The following is a 22285-nucleotide window of genomic DNA, read 5'->3' as shown; positions in this document are numbered from 1 at the left end:
GTATTTTTGTTCAAAAAGGCACTTCTAAAGGAATAGAAAATGTTACCACCATATAAAGAAATGTGATAAACAGATATATATCATAAAAAGCAATCTGGTTAAATTTTCTCTTGAGCCCTAAACTACCAAACAGAAAGGCAGAAATTTCTAACAAAATCATCACTTCCTACTTTCAGAAACAAATAAAAAATCTGATTATTAGATGACTATACTCCAATTTAAAACATAAGCTAGGTACAGGCTATTTTTCATACTCCAGTTGCCAGATCTATCTATATGGTTTCATAAGAAAGAAAACAAAGTGTTTCTAACTAGAAATGCTGTTTAATTACATTTAATTCTGTGATAACTTTCAAAAGCCCAGGACACAATCTTGATTTCAAATAAATAATAAAGCAAAGTGAAAGTCAAAAGATGTCATACATTAAGAAGTGTGAGAACTTCAGATCCAGAGTCACACTGCCTGGATTTGAATTCTAGCTCCACCAGCTACTAGCTGAGTGACTTTGGGCCAGTTTGTTAACTTCTTGGTACCTCGATTTCCTTTGTTGCAATCTGGGTCTAATAGTATCACTAACTCTTGAGAGTGCTATTAGGATTAAATGAGAAGATACAAAGAAAATGCTCAGTACAGCACATAAGCTAAATGTTATTACCATCATTACCATCATCAAGTTCAAAACACTCTACTTCTCAGTTCAGTTCAGCTGCTCAGTCATGTCCAACTCGTTGCAACCCCATGGACTGCAGCATGCCAAGCTTTCCTGCCCATCACCCACTCCTGGAGCTTGCTCAACTCTACTTCTGGGCATTCTCAAATCACCAAAGCAAGTTTCCAGAGGAAAGTCGAGAGCAAGTAATTCGTCCTCAAGGGGCTTCTCCCAACCCTGGAGAGAACGAACAGACCTTACTATATAAAGCCCAGACTCACAGTTGAACTGAACTTCCCATCCAATAGGTTAAAGAGGGGTGACATTCCTCCGGATTTTGGGGCTGTAGCTTCCACATGAGACAGGAGCATGTCCAGAACTTAGAACAGTGATGGTGCTTGGAGAGACCCCTCCAGTCTGCCCACTAAGCACCACAGCCTAGAGAGGTGGGGCCAGGGAAACAATGCCCACTGGAGGGCAGCTCCTGGCAAAATGTCTAATGGTAACCTGAGTAACAAGCAACAGTAACCATGGTAACGACAAAGCACTAAGGACAACGCCCCTTTCCCCATTTGTCTGGTATGTCATAAACCAAAGGAGGCTTGTATTAGTCCACAGGAAGTAAAGGAGGGCTAGTAATACCAACAAGCCAGGTGATGAGCTAGATTTAGTTTTATTTCTAAAATAATTATATTTCTACCTGAGTGCTATGGGGCAAATTAAAATCTATTTCACAGGACTTTGAAACTGTAAAAAACTGAGATCTCTGAAGGTAAAGACTAAGTCTCAATCACAGTGCCAGATACATGGTATATTTGAAGGATGAACTGATGTTCATTATCATAAAATGGGTGTTTACAGAATTTTCACACACACACATGGAAAATTCTAGTTGGTAAAGATGGAGTAGCCTCATTTCTCCCAGGTGTCTCCTCTTAAAACTAAAGACCCCTGTACATAATACACAAAGATAGAAGACAGGATGGAAAGGAGGAGGACGACTGCCTGAAGACTTGGGGACCTAAGGAACACCTCAGCACTCAGTCTCCTGGGATCCCTCATTGTTTCCCATGTATCCTCACCAGGGTGCCAGAGAAGCCTGTGACCTGGAACCGACAAGAGTCGAATATAAAAAAGTGCCAAGAATAGCCCATTCCCGCCGCTAAAAGACCAAGAAAAAGATGAGCTAACAACAGAAAAATCCTTCAAGGCAATACTCACCCTGCTCAAGCAAACATGAAAAACTGCACCACTACCCCACTGAGGTTTCAGTGGGGCTAAGTGGGTAGACACACTTACACACACACATAAGGAAGCAGGGACCTAATCTTCCATCCCCAGACTGGCAGAATCAGGGAGTGTGCCATTCACCCCTCTGTGGTGCTGGTGGGTTCAGTTCTCAAGCTGATCTTCTCTCTTCCCCTAGGCAGAAGCAGGCAACAGTACTCTGGTGCCCCTGCCAAGGTAGTGTCTTCAGGACAAAGCAGAGATAATAAGGCAGGGTGAATTAGTGGTCCACTTTTGCTGGGATTCCCTGGTGGCTCAAATGGTAAAGCGTCTGCCTGCAATCCAGGAGACCCGGCTTTAATCCTTGGGTCAGGAAGATCCCCTGGAGAAGGAAATGGCAACCCACTCCAGTACTCTTGCCTAGAAAATTCCATAGATGGAAGAGCCTGGTGGGCTACAGTCCATGGGATCGCAAAGAGTTGGACATAACTGAATGACTTCACTTTCACTTTCTTTGCTGGAAAGGTCTTAGCAAGGCCAAGTGAGGAGCTGAACATCTGCTCCATCCACCTGCAAGGAGGCAGTGGGAGTAAAAGCAAGACTTCTGCAGAGGTGGGATCAGGGAGGCCTAGCAAGAAACTTAACATACACCCCCAACCCTCACACTATCCTGCTACAGGAAGGCTACCTGCTCAACAAAATAAATCAGAAAGGATCCAGAGCCTCATACAAATTGACCTGGATAGAAACAAAATTCACTCATCATACCAAGGACCTTTAGAGTCACAATTTGAATGAGAAGACAAGAGACTTACACCAAGATGAAATAAATGTTGGAATTATCTGACAAGGATTTTAAAGCAACTCCAATAAAACTACTTCCACAAGCAACCCTAAAATGCCTGTGACACAGACAAGAAATAGCCCCAACCAAAGCTCGCTCTCTCTTGAGCTTAAAGGCCAATAAAGGACCAGCCTACCAAAATGGAAAACTTTTAAACAATAACCACTCTACTCCAGCCAGACTTAACAGTGAAAATTGTGACTCCATTCATACCAGCAAAGGCAGAGTGGGAAGCAGGCCCAGGGTAGTGTCAGTGGAGGCCACGTGAGGAGCAGTGACAAGGCACGCCTGCCTCTCCTGCTCCTCCTACAGGATGGTCAACAGTTACCATATGCAAGTAAGTGCATGCACCCCACGTGCAGTGCGGCCAAATAATACCAAAGCGTTGGACTTCGGAACAGAGAACGGTTTTACTGCAGGGCCATGCATGGAGATGGGTGGGTCATGCCTTAAAAATCCTGAACTTCCGGAAAGCTTTCAGCAGAGCCCTTTTCTAGGAAAGCTGAGGGAGAGGCAAACATCTTGGTGAAAATGTGTGTGTGTGTGTTAGTCGCTCAGTCGTGTCTGGCTCTTCGTGACCCCATGGACTATAGCCCACCAGGCTCCTTTGTCCATGGAGTTCTCCAAAGAATACTGGAATGGGTAGCCATTCCCTTCTCCAGGGGATCTTCTCAACCCAGGGATTGAATCCAGGTCTCTGGGATTACAAGCAGATTCTTTAAGGTCTGAGCCACCAGAGAAGGCCCTTAATAAAAATATATTATATCAAAATATGTGGGCTGCAGCTAAAGCAATGCTAAGAAAGAAATGTATAGCACTAACTGCATATATTAAAGAAGAAAGGTATCAAATCAATAACCTAAATGCTTACCTCAACACTAGAAAAAGAAAACAAACCCAAAGCAAGATGGAAGGAAATGATAAAGATAAAATCAGAAATCAATGACATTTCAAATAAGAAAACAATTGAGAGGAAAAAAATCAATGAGGTAAGATCTGTTTCCCCCCAAAATTGGTAAAGTTGATTAACATCTACCAAGACTGATAAAGATTTTTAAAAAGAGAGAAGACAAAAATTATCAATATCAGGAATGAAATAGGGGAGATGCCTATAATTCTGTAGCCATTAAAAGGATAGTAAGGGATGGGAGACCGGGATGGGGAATTCGTGTAACTCTATGGCTGATTCACATCAATGTATGACAAAACCCACTGAAAAATAAAAAAAATAAAAATAAAAAAAAAAAAGGATAGTAAGAAGCACCACAAACTTCACACTCATAAATTTGACAACTTAGAAGAAAAAATGGGCCAATTCCTTGAAAATCACAAAATACCAAAACTTAACCAAGATGAAATAAACAACAGTCAGATAATTATTAAATACAGTGAATTTATAACTTTAAAGTTTCCAATAAATCTTCAGGCTCTGATGGGTTCACTGAAGAATTCTACCAAACATTTGAAGACAAATCAGCATCAATTTTATATAACCTCTTCCAGAAATCAGAAGAGGAAGAAACGCTTCCCAACTCATTTTATGAAGTTACTGCCATGTGGATACCAAACCCTGATAACACAAAAAACGAAAACTACCGACTGATACAGCTCATGAACTAAAAATATTAGCAAATCAAATCCAGCAATATATGAAAAGAACTACGCACCATGACCAAGTTGGATTTATTCCAGATATTCAAGACTGATTTGACATTTGAAAATATTATCAACAGGGTAAAGAACAAAAATCACATAATAGAAGAATCTGACAAAATCCAGCATCCATTCATGACTTAAAAAATAAAAGAAACTCTGATAAGCTAATAGAAGGTAATTTCCTTAACTTGATAAACATCATCCATAAAACTCTGCAGCTAACATATTTAATGGTGAAAGACAATGCTTTTCCCCTAAGATCGCAAAAAAGACAAGAGTGTCTGCTCTAATCACTGCAATTTAACACAGTATTATAAGTTCTAATCAGAGTAATAAGCCACAAAAAAGAAATAAAAAGCAAACAGAGTGTAAACAAAGGAATGAAATAGACACTATTTACAGATGACATGATGGTCTACATATAAAATTCCAAGGAATCCACCAACAAACTCCTAGAACTATGAGTTTTGTGAGACTGTAGAATACAAGATAAGCACACAAAAATTAATCACATTTCTATAAACAAACTACAAAAATGTGGAGACAGAAATTAGAAGCAACATAAGATTTACAATTGCTCCAAGGAAATGAAATATAAACCTAACAAAATATCTATAGCATCGGTATCCTGAAAATTATAAAATGATAATGAAAAAAATTGAAGAGAACCTAAACAGAGAAACACACTGTACTCATGTATTATAAGAATCAACAAGATGCCAATCTTTCCCAAATGGATATATAAATTTAAAGTAATTCCTATCAAAATGCCAGCAAGTGTTCTATAGCTATAGGAAAGCTTATTCTAAAACAGAAACTGAAAGGCACATGACCTGGAATAGCTAAAGAAATTTTGAAAAAAAGAGAATAAGGTGGGAGGAATCACTATATCTGATGGTGAGGCTTGCTACAGAGCCACATAACAGTAGTCAAGACAGCATGACACTGGCAGAAGGATAAACACTCGATCAATGGGACAGCTCAGAGAACCCAGAAATAGAGCCACACAAATATGCTCAACTGATTTTTGTCTGCAAAAGAAATTCAGTGAAAGAAGGAGAGACTGTTCAACAAGTAGTGCTATAGCAACTGGTCATCCATAGGCCAAAAAACAAAAAGCCTCAACCTACATCTCAAGCAACCTGTATAAAAATTAACTCAAAACAGATCATGGACTTAAGTGTAAAATGCAAATTTATAAAATGTTAGATGCAAAGGAGAAAATTTTTAGGATTAATGACTAGACAAAAAGTTTTTAGACTTACCATCAAAACTACAATCTATAAAAGGAAAAATTATTAAATTACTGCATCAAAATTAAAACATTCTGCTCTGTGAAAGACCTGATTAAGCAATGAAAAGACAAGCTATAAGCTGGGAAAAAATATTTTCAAACATATCCAACATGGATTTTAATCAAGAATATATATATATTTCAAAACTCCTTAAATTCAACAGTAATAAAACATTCAACTAGAAACTGGAGGAATGACACAGATATTTCACTGAAGAGAATACAGAGATATCAAACAAGCACGTGAAAAGATGTTCAACATGACTAGCCATTACAGAAATGCAAATTTAAACTACGAGATCACCTATATACCTATTAGAATGGCTAAATAAAAAATAGCAATAATACCAAAGGTTGGTGAGCATATGGAGAATGAGATCAGGCATACATTGCTGATGGGAAGAGAAACACTGGAAAAAAGAGTACACCTGAAAGAGGAAATTAATAGTAACACAATAATAGTGGGAGACTTTAATACCCCACTCACAACTATGGATAGATCAACTAAACAGAAAATCAACAAGGAAACACAAACCTTAAATGATACAATGGACCAGCTAGACCTAATTGATATCTATAGGACATTTCACCCCAAAACAATCAATTTCACCTTTTTCTCAAGTGCACACGGAACCTTCTCCAGAATAGATCACATCCTGGGCCATAAATCTGGTCTTGGAAAATTCAGAAAAATTGAAATCATTCCAGTCATCTTTTCTGACCACAGTGCAGTAAGATTAGATCTCAATTACAGGAAAAAAATTGTTAAAAATTCAAACATATGGAGGCTAAATAACACGCTTCTGAATAACCAACAAATCATAGAAGAAATCAAAAAAGAAATCAAAATATGTATAGAAATGAATGAAAATGAAAACACAACAACCCAAAACCTATGGGACACTGTAAAAGCAGTGCTAAGGGGAAGGTTCATAGCATTACAGGCTTACATCAAGAAACAAGAAAAAAGCCAAATAAATAACCTAACTCTACACCTAAAGCAATTAGAGAAGGAAGAAATGAAGAACACCAGGGTTAGCAGAAGAAAAGAAATCTTAAAAATTAGGGCAGAAATAAATGCAAAAGAAACTAAAGAGACCATAGCAAAAATCAACAAAGCTAAAAGCTGGTTTTTTGAAAAAATAAACAAAATTGACAAACCATTAGCAAGACTCATTAAGAAACAAAGAGAGAAGAACCAAATTAACAAAATAAGAAATGAAAAGGGTGAGATCACAACAGACAACACTGAAATACAAAGGATCATAAGAGACTACTACCAGCAGCTCTATGCCAATAAAATGGACAACTTGGATGAAATGGACAAATTCTTAGAAAAGTATAACTTTCCAAAACTGAACCAGGAAGAAATAGAAGATCTTAACAGACCCATCACAAGCAAGGAAATAGAAACTGTAATCAAAAATCTTCCAGGAGACAAAAGCCCAGGACCAGATGGCTTCACAGCTGAATTCTACCAAAAATTCAGAGAAGAGCTAACACCTATATTACTCAAACTCTTTCAGAAAATTGCAGAAGGTAAACTTCCAAACTCATTCTATGAGGCCACCATCACCCTAATTCCAAAACCAGACAAAGATGCCACAAAAAAAAGAAAACTACAGGCCAATATCACTGATGAACATAGATGCAAAAATCCTTAACAAAATTCTAGCAAACAGAATCCAACAACATATTAAAAAAATCATACACCATGACCAAGTGGGCTTTATCCCAGGAATGCAAGGATTCTTTAATATCCGCAAATCAATCAACGTAATACACCACATTAACAAATTGAAAGATAAAAACCATATGATTATCTCAATAGAAGCAGAGAAAGCCTTTGACAAAATTCAACACTCATTTATGATTAAAACTCTCCAGAAAGCAGGAATAGAGGGAACATACCTCAACATAATAAAAGCTATATATGACAAACCCACAGCAAGCATCACCATCAATGGTGAAAAATTGAAAGCATTTCCCCTGAAATCAGGAACAAGACAAGGGTGCCCACTCTCACCACTACTATTCAACACAGTCTTGGAAGTTTTGGCCACAGCAATCAGAGCAGAAAAAGAAGTAAAAGGAATCCAGACAGGAAAAGAAGAAGTGAAACTCTCGCTGTTTGCAGATGACATGATCCTCTATATAGAAAACCCTAAAGACTCTTCCAGAAAATTACTAGAGCTAATCAATGAATATAGTAAAGTTGCAGGATATAAAATTAACACACAGAAATCCCTTGCATTTCTATACACTAACAATGAAAAAACAGAAAGAGAAATTAAGGAAACAATACCATTCACCATTGCAGCAAAAAGAGTAAAATACTTAGGAGTATATCTACCTAAAGAAACAAAAGACCTGTACATAGAAAACTATAAAACACTGATGAAAGAAATCAAAGAGGACACAAACAGATGGAGAAACATACCGTGTTCATGGATTGGAAGAATCAATATTGTCAAAATGGCTATTCTACCCAAAGCAATCTATAGATTCAGTGCAATCCCTATCAAGCTACCAACGGTATTTTTCACAGAACTAGAACAAATAATTTCACAATTTGTATGGAAATACAAAAAACCTCGAATAACCAAAGTAATCTTGAGAAAGAAGAATGGAACTGGAGGAATCAACCTGCCTGACTTCAGACTCTACTACAAAGCCACAGTCATCAAGACAGTATGGTACTGGCACAAAGACAGAAATATAGATCAATGGAACAGAATAGAAAGCCCAGAGATAAATCCACGAACCTATGGACACCTTATCTTTGACAAAGGAGGCAAGGATATACAATGGAAAAAAGACAACCTCTTTAACAAGTGGTGCTGGGAAAACTGGTCAACCACTTGTAAAAGAATGAAACTAGAACACTTCCTAACACCATACACAAAAATAAACTCAAAATGGATTAAAGATCTAAATGTAAGACCAGAAACTATAAAACTCCTAGAGGAGAACATAGGCAAAACACTCTCCGACATAAATCTCAGCGGGGTCCTCTTTGACCCACCTCCCAGAATACTGGAAATAAAAGCAAAACTAAACAAATGGGACCTAATGAAACTTAAAAGCTTCTGCACTACAAAGGAAACTATAAGTAAGGTGAAAAGACAGCCCTCAGATTGGGAGAAAATAATAGCAAATGAAGAAACAGACAAAGGATTAATCTCAAAAATATACAAGCAACTCCTGAAGCTCAATTCCAGAAAAATAAACGACCCAATCAAAAAATGGGCCAAAGAACTAAACAGACATTTCTCCAAAGAAGACATACAGATGGCTAACAAACACATGAAAAGATGCTCAACATCACTCATTATTAGAGAAATGCAAATCAAAACCACAATGAGGTACCATTACACGCCAGTCAGGATGGCTGCTATCCAAAAGTCTACAAGCAATAAATGCTGGAGAGGGTGTGGAGAAAAGGGAACCCTCTTATACTGTTGGTGGGAATGCAAACTAGTACAGCCACTATGGAAAACAGTGTGGAGATTTCTTAAAAAACTGGAAATAGAACTGCCATATGACCCAGCAATACCACTTCTGGGCATACACACCGAGGAAACCAGATCTGAAAGAGACACGTGCATCCCAATGTTCATCGCAGCACTGTTTATAATAGCCAGGACATGGAAGCAGCCTAGATGCCCATCAGCAGATGAATGGATAAGGAAGCTGTGGTACATATACACCATGGACTATTACTCAGCCGTTAAAAAGAATTCATTTGAATCAGTTCTAATGAGATGGATGAAACTGGAGCCCATTATACAGAGTGAAGTAAGCCAGAAAGATAAAGAACATTACAGCATACTAACACATATATACGGAATTTAGAAAGATGGTAATGATAACCCTATATGCAAAACAGAAAAAGAGACACAGAAGTACAGAACAGACTTTTGGACTCTGTGGGAGAAGGTGAGGGTGGGATGTTTCAAAAGAACAGCATGTATATTATCTATGGTGAAACAGATCACTAGCCCAGGTGAGATGCATGAGACGAGTGCTCGGGCCTGGTGCACTGGGAGGACCCAGAGGAGTCGGGTGGAGAGGGAGGTGGGAGGGGGGATCGGGATGGGGAATACGTGTAACTCTATGGCTGATTCGTGTCAATGTATGACAAAACCCACTGAAATGTTGTGAAGTAATTGGCCTCCAACTAATAAAATAAAATTAAAAAAAAAAAAAAAAGAAAGAAAATCAAGTCAGCAATATATGAAAATGAGTGCGAAAGAGGAAGTGAGGGTGGCAATGTCCAATCTGATTCCAAGGTTTCATAAGTTTTACAGTCTCCCACAGAAGCACACACCCCATTAGAACATGATAGGGATTCTTCCTCAAGAAGTCTAGGAGAAGGAAATCTGAAAGACTCTTGACTGAACCAAGCGAATGGGTTTTCCAAATGAGACCATCAGAACAAGACGCAGTCAGAAGGATTGGCAAGTTTAATGTTGTCCCCATCTCTGCCTTCCCCTGGTGCCCTGTCAGGTAGGAGGAAGCTTCTGATGAAAAGTAGATCAGTTAAAAGAAAAACAAGCTACAATTTTTGCACATCTGAAAGTAGTATGTATGTATAATTAAAAAAACAAATACTAAAACCTTCTCTAACACAGTCTCCACAATTCCATTTCAAAAAATCTGTTCTAGCATATTTTGCTTAGATGAAGATGTACCAAGGAAGAATTCAAAAAGATCAGTGCAGCTAGAAGCTCTCAAAGAAAGCAGTCATGTAGATTGTTTTCTTAACACTTTATTGAACAAAGAACACTGTAGAACATATGATGGGCTAGGTCTACATTGCATGCAGTAAAGCTGAACATGACAATAGTTCAGTGTGAAGTGTTAAACAAAATTAGGGTTTTTCATTGTATGAAACTTCTTATGGAGCTGTCATGCAAGAATAATGCACTAAATTCAGTATTTTCACCAATCATCTATCAGTTCGGTTCAGTTGCTCAGTCGTGTCCAACTCTTCGAGATTCATGGACTGCAGCATTTCTGTGGTATATATTTCAAACAAATTAGTTACACTGAAAATACTCAAACATCTTTCAACCTCTCTTGGATGCCAAATAAAATCTTAGTACAAATATAAAAAATGCTGGTCACCCCACAAGACAGACTGCCAAACTCAAAAGAATATAAGTTCCAAAATACTGATTATTAAGTTGGATGAAGGCAAGAATATCGGTTATTGTAAAATTCATGTAAGAACACTTAATAGTCCAGCTATAAGCATTTCAAGTTTCTCACATTAATGAGTGTTGTTTACAGTACTAAAATTCTATCATTCAAGCATCAAGGATTACATTTCAGAAAAAGGAAATCATTTGTGACATCTTTCTACAAAAGAGAAAATATTATAATGAACAGAACTAGTATCTATAATAGGATACGCTGCAGGTTGGGGGTAGTTAAGGAAAAACAGTGCTTTACTTTTACGGTAGAAATTATGTAATGTAAATATAATTTTGACCCTTACCAAAAAAATCCACGAGAAAAGCTTGTTTGAACCCTGTGTGCATTATTTTAAAATCTATGTTCATGAGTTTATATGGCATCTGTTTATACCAATATGTGGCAAATATCTATCAGTTTCAGGTACACTGAACCATTCTAGGGGAAATGGGGAGAAAAAGGCCTTACTTATGCATCACCTAGTACAACTTTTACTTATAAAAATGCAAGTTCTTTGAGTCAATGACTTTAAATACCAACATGTACCTCTGTTAATTCCCCTCTTTCCATCCTCCTATCCCCAACATCTCTGAAGAACCAGTCTAATACCTTTGTATCTGCTTAAGCTTTGTCAATGAGGTCATTGAGTACCACCTCCACTGAAACAAAAGTACATTGTCTATTGCACCTTCCTTTTCTTTAACAAGTGAGCAGAACTGTAATGCTTTCAACCACCTGTCTAGATCTCTAGGTAATTTATACTGCTGGCATGTCTGCTACCTCTGCAGAATGGCTGCTTGTCTACAATGGCCAGTGTCCAGTAGCTAGATACTTTTTGGAGTTATGCTTGTTATCAGGGTAATCAGAAGTTTATATATGTTAGAGACAGTGCTTCCTGCCTGTTCCATTCAAACTTGCTATGCGCTGTAATTAGCAAGGTTTTGCTCACTTCCTTGTTTGCTGTAACTGTAGCAGAAAGAACTGTTTCTGTCTCTGGGAACCAGTTTATGCCTGTGAGGAAACATGGTGGAAAGAGGAAGAGTGGTTGAGGAGCCACTGGAGGGGCTCGGCAGACCAGATGAAAGGCTCACTCTCTGGATCCTTCACGTGGTCTTTAATGCTCCTGAGTAAGACAGAGAAGAGATCGATGATATCCAAGGCAAGAGATATCAAGGAAACCAGCAACATAAAGTAGATGAAGATGTTTTTCTCTGTGGGGCAAGAGAAGAAGCAATCCACCTGACGTGGCAGAGGTCTCGTTTGCAAGTGTAAACCGCATTAAGGCTGAATCCCTAGATGTACCACTGGATCAGCACGAAAGTCATCTCAAAAGACAGACTTGAAGATGCAGATGGTATAGGTTCACAGCAAGCCTCCACTCCCACCATTTTCACCTTGCCGTGATCTTCAAGGTCATACCTGAAATTCCTGATTTCAATTTCCTCTAAGGGCAACTCTACAATGGCACCATTGGTTTGGGCAACTTTGAGTTCCTCCTTTTTATTATTCAACTTGTCCTTCTTTTGCATCACACAGGACACACGGACTAGGTACAAGAGCATGGGGAGAGATGCAAATATGATCTGCAGGACTCAGAAGTACATGTGAGAGACTGAGAAGGACTTATCATAGCAGACATTTTCACAACCAAGTTGCCCAACGTTACAACTAATGGCAAACTACTCATCATGTCAGGTTGACTCAACTGCTGTTCCCAGTAGCAGGATTCTGAAAACGCAAAGGACTGAGAGCCATACCTTCCCTCTACCTGTGAACCCTGTCAAGGAGTTGGCCTAAAGCACTCTAGTAACTCACGCTGCCTGTTTGATGTTCTTTCCCTTAAAAATGAAGTAGGTATGGCGAGTGACTGCACTCCTTAAAGGATGAAGTAAAATGAAAAAGCACTCAGAACTGTCTAAAGCTTACAAGTCTGCTACTCTTTGGTACCTTCCTCATCCTTTCCCCTAATGAAAGGCAACTGCTGATACTTGATAAAAGCTGATGTGGATTCATTTTCCATACATGGTGAGTAAATATTCCTAAATAAGAATGTACATATATCAATAATGTGACAAGTTACATAAACAGGGGAACAAAACAGACACATCTAAATATCTCCAATTCCAGAATAAGGCAATCTTCAAAGATTAAAATTCAAGCACAAAAGCTGAATTAAAAATTTACATGCATATATTGGCTGACTCATTTTCAGATGTATTGGGCCATCATCTCCAGATAATGATATTCATCCCAGCATTATTTATGGAGTGCCTAGTAGGTGTCACGTATGGTAATGGGCACTGGTTCCTACTATGAGTCCTTCAGAGTTCACAATCAACTAGGAGGAACAGATCAGCAAAAGCACATTATTTTATTGATTATCACAATTAATTGACTGTAAGATAAACCATTATTTTATTTACAATTAATTGACTGTAAGATAAATCATTATTTTATTTACCATTCAGAAATCAATCAGGGCATCCAAGGTAAGATGTGTCCCAATTTCAGAATGGGGGGGGGGGGGCGGAAACGTACACTTAGAATCAATGAAAAAGGTTCAGTAAATGAATATACAAGTACAAATTTAAGTAAGTGTCAAGAGGAAAGAAATAGGGACTGACAGAGATTAGCACAATGAAATCCAGATCAGAATGTACAGAGTCAGTCAAGCAAAGAGTGGAAAAACTGCTGTGTGTGAAAAAGCAGCATGGGCAAAAATTTGAAGAGGGAAGGACTCACTGTACTCAAGGAGCTCAAAGGCAGGCAGTATGGTTACCAAGTAGTAGACAGAGGTAGCAGAATATGACAAAGGAGGCTACCTCAGGCATCAGCAGAGAATCCTAGAGGCAGAAAGTCAAATTACACTGTGAGGCCGGGGCAAGATTGAGGCCATCAGAGAAAGTAGTAACAGAAGTTGGGGGAGCTCTAGGGGATGGTGGGAGAGTTGAGGGAGAAAACAGGATGCAATTGAGGGATATACAGATCAGTGCAGAGACAAGGGTTCTGGGTAATGGATGACCAGTGAATTTTGGTGGTAACAAAAAGTAAAAGATGTCAGGAATCATGGGTCTGATCCTGAGAGTCTCTGGAGACAGGAAGGCAATCTGTACGGTGCTGTGGTCCTGAATGCTGTGGTACATAAAGGGGCATTTACAAGGATAGCTGCATTCCAGTCAGCAGAGTAGACCAGCAAGATCAGAACCAAAAGAGGGAACTGAAGTCAGGTCTCTGCCATCAGGGGCCTCAATTCAAACACTCATCTGCTGAAGGTGGACCATTATCTTCCTTTCAATTGTTACCACATGGAAGCTTTTTTGTAAAGACTACAATACTGACACACAGTGTTCATTCTTCCTGGTTTCTTCTAAGATAGTATTTTAATATATCAAGAGCTTTTAAAAAAATTTCAGGAGCAGCAATTCTGATACCACCCACCAAAGTGCTGTGAGTAGGTGGAACCTGCATGGGGCACTACACCTGCCGAGCCACTACTGAAGACCTTCTATTCTTTCTCCACTTCCTCCTGACAGTCCTCTTTCTTTATAAGTAATGTCTCTGAGGAAAAAGCCTAGGGAGAAGTTTCTGCCTCTAGTTCAGAACATGCCAAACAAACAGATCTTACCTTAAAATGGAGGACCAAAGCTAACTGATTATCACATAGCAAAAGTAATTATTTTTAACCAAATTATTTCAATATAGCACTGCCTCATCATTTTTAAAACAAACTTTATTTTTGGGCTCCAAAATCACTGCAGATGGTGATTGCAGCCATGAAATTAAAAGATGCTTACTCCTTGGAAGGAAAGGTATGACCAATCTAGACAGCATATTAAAAAGCAGACATTACTTTGCCAACAAAGGTCCATCTAGTCAAGGCTATGTTTTTTCCAGTAGTCATGTATGGATGTGAGAGTTGGACTATAAAGAAAGCTGAGCACTGAAGAATTGATGCTTTTGAACTATGGTGTTGGAGAAGACTCTTGAGAGTCCCTTGGACTGCAAGGAGATCCAACCAGTCAATCCTTAAGCAAATCAGTCCTGAATATTCAGTGGAAGGACTGATGTTGAAGCTGAAACTCCAATACTTTGGTCACCTGATGCAAAGAACTGACTCATCTGAAAAGACCTTGATGCTGAGAAAGACTGAAGGCAGGAGAAGGGGACAACAGAGGATGAGATGGTTGGATGGCATCACCGACTCAATGGACATGAGTTTGAGCAAGCTCTGGGAGTTGGTGATGGACAGGGGGGCCTGGCATGCTGCAATCCATAGGGTCACAAAAAGTCGGACACAACTGAACGACTGAACTGATTTAATATATTAACATAATATTCATAATATTTATATTTTAATTCTCCTTCTTTAAAAAATTAAATAGTTAAAAAATTATTCCCAAGGTAAATGTTCATTTCAAACAATTAGGAAAATTAAAAAAGAGGAAAATATTTCTTAAAGTAAACATAATATGAATCTGCCAATTAATGAGCAATCTTAAATACCATGCAGCTTACTTGTTTCTTGGTTTAACAGCTATTTCTCACAGTAGATTCAATGAGAAAAATAAAACTTAAAATGAAACCTAAGAAGGGGTGCAAGGTTAATGCATTTTACAATGTCAACCACTCAAAGTTGGTTACAACTGTTCTCCAAGGATAAGAACTGAAACCTCCCAAAATGTAATTTTTTAGCAAGTAATCAAATTATAAGATTTAAAAGCACACCCAGTGCTTTCTCAGTTGCTTAAATAATACACTTTAGCCAAACTGTCCTCTATCAGGCAGACTCTGGAAGTAATCCTATTAAGCTAAAATCACCAAGATGTATAGTTCATAATTAATACATTCTTCAAGGTTAATTGAAAATAGACCATTCACAACATAAAAGTTGGTCATTTATTCTCATTAGTTTTTCAAATTTAACCAATGCTTAGTCCCAAAGATTTCAAAATGCTTTCAAAAACTGAGTTACTTCTTCAAAAACAAGTGGGGTGAAGAAACAAAAAATGAAGGTTAAAGAAAATAATCCATGAAACTACTTTAGCATGGTTTATAGAAGGTATCTGATAAAACAAAAAACAGTGCTGGGGTGGGAGTGGGTGCAAAAAATAAAAAGTTCTAGTTAATTTAGGATGAAGTTATTGGGAATTTTCTAGAACAACATGAAGTTCTTAACTTTTACAAATCTTTGGCTCTGAAAAAGTTCTTACTAAGCACTTTTAAAATACACAGATCGGAGATTCAAAGGGATGAAAATAACTGAGAATGAGTCATCTAGCTAAGCAAATGGCTCATACAGAAGTTAAAAGCCTCTTGTTGAACATAATTTTACAACTGGACAATGTGTTTCCAATTTGAAAATACAAATATAAAACTTTAGGTTTTAACGGCTGAGTAATATTCCATGGTGTATATGTACCACAGCTTCCTTATCCATTCATCTGCTGATGGGCATCTAGGTTGCTTCCATGTCCTGGCTATTATAAACAGTGCTGCGATGATGGATGAAACTGGAGCCCATTATACAGAGTGAGGTGAGCCAGAAAGATAAAGACCATTACAGTATACTAACACATGTATACAGAATTTAGAAAGATGGTAACGATGGCCCTTTATGCAGGGCAGAAGAAGAGACGCAGAAGTACAAAACAGACTTTTGAACTCTGTGGGAGAAGGTGAGGGTGGGATGTTTCGAAAGAACAGCATGTAAATTATCTGTGGTGAAACAGACCACCAGCCCAGGTGGGAGGCATGAGTCAAGTGCTCGGGCCTGTTGGGCTGGGAAGATCCAGAGGAATCGGGTGGAGAGGGAGGTGGGATGGGAGACCGGGATGGGGAATTCGTGTAACTCTATGGCTGATTCATATCAATGTATGACAAAACCCACTGAAAAAATAAATAAATAAATAAATTTAAAAAATAAATAAATAAATAAAAAGCAGAGACATTGCTTTGCCAACAAAGGTCCATCTGGTCAAGGAAAAAAAAAAAAAAAACTTTAGGTTTTAGCTCCAATACATAAAGTGCTTGTGTATTGTCATTCCTATCCTTACAACAAGAAAAAACCCAAATAAACTGCCAATCAACAACTTATATTAGACCTATCAGAGAATTGAGGACACAGGGCAAACTAAACTACTGAAATCGGGAGAGACAGCCAAATGCAGAGAATCACATCCAAGATCAGCTTACCTGAAACAGAAGGTGTTGAAGTAAAACACTAGTAAGAAAATTTAAATTGTAATTTTGATAAAGGATTATGCATAAGAACTCTTGGAGGTCCAGTATTAGGAAAGCCTCTATATTCTAATGGCTTTACCTCCAGGAACCTTACCAAGTTCTGAGTGTAAAGATCCAACAACAATCTCCTCCCCTTTTGGGTAAGAGGAAGAGAGAAGTAACCATTTTGAAATGCACCCATGGGAAAGGTAACAGTTTTGAAATAAGCCTAGAAGGTTCTCCTTAACAAAGGCCAACATTACAAGGGAAAATTTACCCAAGCCTTTTATATTGTCCTGGGAGAGGGGGAATTAGCCAAATACAGACTCCTCTAGCCTCAATTCAATTCAGTCACTCAGTCATGTCCCTCTCTTTGCAACCCCATGGACTGCAGCACACCAGGCCTCCCTGTCCACCATCAACTCCCGGAGTTCACCCAAACCCATGTCCATTGAGTTGGTGATGCCATCCAACCATCTCATCCTCTGTCGTCCCCTTCTCCTCCTGCCCTCAATCTTTCCCAGCATCAGGGTCTTTTCCAATGAGTCAGCTGTTCTCATCTGGTGGCCAAAGTATTGGAGTTTCAGCTTCAACATCAGTCCTTGCAATGAACACCTAGGACTGATCTCCCTTAGGATGGACTGGTTGGATCTCCTTGCAGTCCAAGGGACTCTCAAGAGTCTTCAACACCACAGTTCAAAAGCATCAATTCTTTGGTGCTCAGCTTTCTTTATAGTCCAACTCTCACATCCATACACGACTACTGGAAAAACCATAGCCTTGACTAGATGGACCTTTGTTGGAAAAGTAATGTCTCTGCTTTTTAATATGCTGTCTAGGTTGGTCATAACTTTCCTTTCAAGGAGTAAGCATCTTTTAATTTCATGGTTGCAGTCACCATCTGCAGTGATTTTGAGCCCCCCAAAATAAATTCGGCCACTGTTTCCCATCTATTTGCCATGAAGTGATTGGACCAGATGCCATGATCTTAGTTTTCTGAATGTTGAGCTTTAAGCCAACTTTTTCACTCTCCTCTTTCACTTTCATCAAGAGACTCTTTAGTTCTACTTTACTTTCTGCCATAAGGGTGGTGTCATCTGCATACCTCTAGCTTTGTTTCACCTAAAAGGAAGAAGGGGTGGGGGGAAGTCTAAGAAATACTTCTGAAGATTGCAGTCCAGGGCTCAGGCCCACCAAAAGACTAACATCTGGTTCTAAGATCATAAAACACTTCCCCTTCCCCACATTCTACCACCATGTCACCAAAGTGCCAATACAGTAACAGCAGATTACAACAGAAAGAGTTGCAAGAAACAGATACTATTTAAAAAAGACTTCTTAGGGAAACCCAAAGATAATGGGGGAGAAAATTTTAAAAAATAAAGAAACTAGAGGAAACTAAAGCCTCTGGCATATACACATTTAACATTAAATACAGCCTAACTCCTACCCAAATTAACATGAAACCTTACACTACAGGCCTCTGTTTCTATTATCAAATATGTCCTACCTGGCTTTTAAAAAGCAGTAAAAAGTATGCTAAAAGGCAAGGGAAAACACTGAGGAGATTAAGCCAGCATCAAAACAAGACTTAGACTGGTCACAGATTTGAGGATTACCAGGAATAATTTCAGATAACAACTATCATTACTATCATAAGCACTCGAATGGAAAAGGGAGACCACATGCAAGAACAGATGACTAATGAAAGAATATACAACTTTAAGGAAAAATTAAAAGGAAATGCTAACAATCAAAAACACCAGAACAAAAATGAATAATACTTTTAATGGACTCATCAGTAGACTGGACACGGCCAAGGAAGCAATCAGTGAGTTTAAAGATATGTCAGAGAAATTTCCCAAACTAAAATGCAAACAGAAAAATGAATTTTAAAAAGGAGAAAAGAATATCCAAGAACCATGGGACAATTACAAAAGGTGTCACTGAAATACCAGAAGAAGAATGAGACAAAAGAGAAGAACTATTTGAAGGAATAACTGCTGAGAATCTTCCAAAATCAATGTCTTCCAAATCAAAGACACCAAATGATATATCCAAGAAGCTCGGAGCACAACAAGTAAGATAAATACCCGAAAACTCCACACCTAAACATACTGTATTCAAACTACAGAAAATCAAACGCAAAGAGAAAATTATGAAAGAAGTCAGGGGGGGAAAAAACACCTTACTTATAGAAAACAAGGGTAAGAAGTACATTTGACTTCTCAGAAGCCAGGAAGTGAAATATTTAGTGGTGAAAGAAAAAAAAATGAATCTAGAAAGCATTCAGTGAAATTATCCTTCAAAAGTGAAGGAGAAATACTTTCTCAGATAAACAAAAACTGAGGGAATTTGTCACTAGTGGACCTGCCTAGTAAAAACTGTTTTAAAAAGTTCTTCAGAGAAAGAAAACGACATAGATCAGAAAGTCAGATCCACACAAAGGAAAAAGGAAAGAAATCATTGAAGGCATAAATGAAGTTAAAAAAAATCTATTTTTCTTATTCTTAATAGATAATTGTTCTAAGTAACAATGTGTGTGTGAGCTCAGTCGTGTCCAACTCTTTTCAACCCCATGGACAGTAGTCCATCAGGCTCCTTTGTCCATGGGATTCTCCAGGCAAGAATACTGGAGTGTGTAGCCATTTCCTACTCCTCTAAGTAATAACAGTAATAGCGTATTTGCTGATTATAGCAAATGGATATGTAAAATGAAAGGTACCTCTACTATCTGAAAAGCAGATAAGAGTTATCTGACAGTAGACTTAGATAAGTTGTAAATATACACTGTAAACTCTAGAGCAACAACTAAAAACCCTTTTAAAAAGAAATATACTGGATATGCTGAGAGGAGAGAAAACAGAATCATACAAAATGGTCAACTGAAATCAGGGAAGGCAGAAAAAGGGGACCAATTATTGATTTTAGAAAAAGAAGTATAACAAATAGAAAAGTAATAAACATGGTTCATATTAATCCAAGTATATATATATAATACTCACTTTAAATGTGAATGGCCTAAATACACCAATTAAAAGCGACTGTCAGAGTAGATTTTTAAAACTCACATTAAATATAAAGATACATCTAGGTTAAAAGCAAAAGGATGAAGAAAGATATACCCTGTTATTGTAATATTAATCAAAAGAAAGCTGAAGTAGCTATATCAGTTTTAGGCAAAGACTTTAGAACAAGAAAAATTAACAGGATAAAGAGGGGCATTAGAAAATGATATACTCTCCAAGGAGGCACAACAATCCTTAATATGTATGCACCAAACAAGCATCAAAATATATGAGGCAAAAGACAGAACTGCAAAGAGAAATAAATCCACTATTATAGTTGGATACTTCAACACCCCCATTAGGTAACTGACAGATTCAGTAGGCCAAAAAAAAAAAAAGAATAAAGATAGGTGAATTGAAAAGCACCATTAATCAACTAGATCTACCTGCTATTTATGTAACACTTCATCCAACAACAGCAGAATACATATTATTCTCAAGTCACATGGAATATTCACCAATATAGAGCAAATTCTACACCAAAACACAACTTCACAAAAATTCAAAGAATAAAAATCATACAAAGTATACTCTCACACCACAATGGAATTAAACTAGAAATCAGTAGCAAAAAGATAGCTGGAAAATCTCAAAATATTTAACTATTAAACAATACATTTCTAAATATACATAGGTCAAAGAAGAAATCTAAAGAGGATTTTAAAAATATTTTTAACTAAATGAAAATCAAAATATATATAATGCAGCAAAAGCAGGCCTTAGAGAAAAGTTTATAGTATTGTATAGATATAGTCTAAAAGAAAACAGGCTTAAAATTGATAACCTAAGCTTCTACCTTAGGAAATAAGGCAAAGAAGGACAACTTAAGACTAAAGTAAATGGATAAGAGACTAGAACAGTAAAAATTATAGCAGTAATCAAAATTGAAAACAGGAACTCAACAGTGAAAAACCAGTGGAGACAATAGATGGTTCTTTAAAAACACTGATTGTCAGGAAGCATTTAACAAGAGGCTTCCTGTGTGCTGTTTTGGATCTGTCAGGAACCCTCTGGCCCTTATTGATTCCTGAATATTCAGGAATTAAGAGGAGAGGCACGCCTTTCCCGGGGCTGAGGAATCCAGGCATTTCTCATTACAGTGATCAGTACCCTCTTCCTTTTTATGAGCCATACGGTAAAAGGTGATTGTTTGCAACTCTCTCTTTGATAGGGATCGTCTTATGTTTTTAAGTCTGGAATTTTAATCTTGTCTTTGCTGAGAATAACCACCTTGTAAGACAGTATATATGCCCACGCCATGTTGATTAAAACACCTTTGCTCCATCAGAGCTTTGGTCTCCGTGTCTTTCTTTTTTTCTTTCTTTTCTCTCTCTCTCTCTATTTCTGGCCAATTCCTTGGAGCGCAGAGGTCCGCTGAGCTCACTTTCTTGCCCAGGCTTCTAAGACCCACTTGAGAGGGCGCCTGGTGCCTACGTGCAGCAGCGCGAGCACTAAGAACAGGACTCTACTGGCTTTCCGCGTAAACCAGGGGATATCAGCCTCTCTCTCTCTCTCTTACTCTCCGGACCACCAGGTTCCGGTCCATTAAAGGACCAACAAGCTCTATCAGCCTCTCTCTTACTTTCTTATCGTCAACTCCGGACCACCAGGTTCCGGTCCATTAAAGGACCAACAACTGATAAAATTGATAAACCTTTGACAAGATAACAAAGAAAAAAAAGAGAGAAGACACAAATTATTAATAGCAAATGAAAGAAGAGTCATCATTACAAATCACATGGACATTAAAAGGACAATAAAGGAATATTATAAACAAATCTATGCCTACATATTTGATAACTTAGATAAGTGAACCAATTCATTGAAAGAAACAAACTATCAAAATTTATACAAGGAAAAATAATAGATGATGTGAATAGGCCTATATCTATGAAAGGAAGAAATTCTCTACAATCTCTTCCAGAAAACAAAAGTAGAAAAATACTTCAAAGAGAACTCTATGAGGCCACATTAGGGTATTACCAATCCTGAAACCAGATAAAGACATTAAAAGGCAAATTATATGAACTAGAGGCTTCCCTTGTGGCTTAGCTGGTAAAGAATCTGCCTGCAATGTGGGAGACCTGGGCTCAATCCCTGGGTTGGGAAGACCCCCTAGAGAAGGGAA

General features: G+C 38.0%; 1 protein-coding gene and 1 pseudogene across 3 annotated transcripts in view; both read right to left on the bottom strand.

Annotated features, from left to right (window-relative positions):
- The window catches only part of CDKL5 (cyclin dependent kinase like 5), a 171481-nt gene that overhangs the window by 79372 nt on the left and 69824 nt on the right, over positions 1 to 22285 (bottom strand). The gene's annotated exons all lie outside the window — the stretch shown is intronic.
- Positions 11610 to 21703, bottom strand: LOC136153795 (gap junction alpha-1 protein-like; annotated as a pseudogene).

Source organism: Muntiacus reevesi, chromosome X (assembly GCF_963930625.1).
Source record: "Muntiacus reevesi chromosome X, mMunRee1.1, whole genome shotgun sequence".
Lineage (NCBI taxonomy): Eukaryota > Metazoa > Chordata > Mammalia > Artiodactyla > Cervidae > Muntiacus > Muntiacus reevesi.
This window is presented reverse-complemented; position numbering and strand designations above follow the sequence as displayed.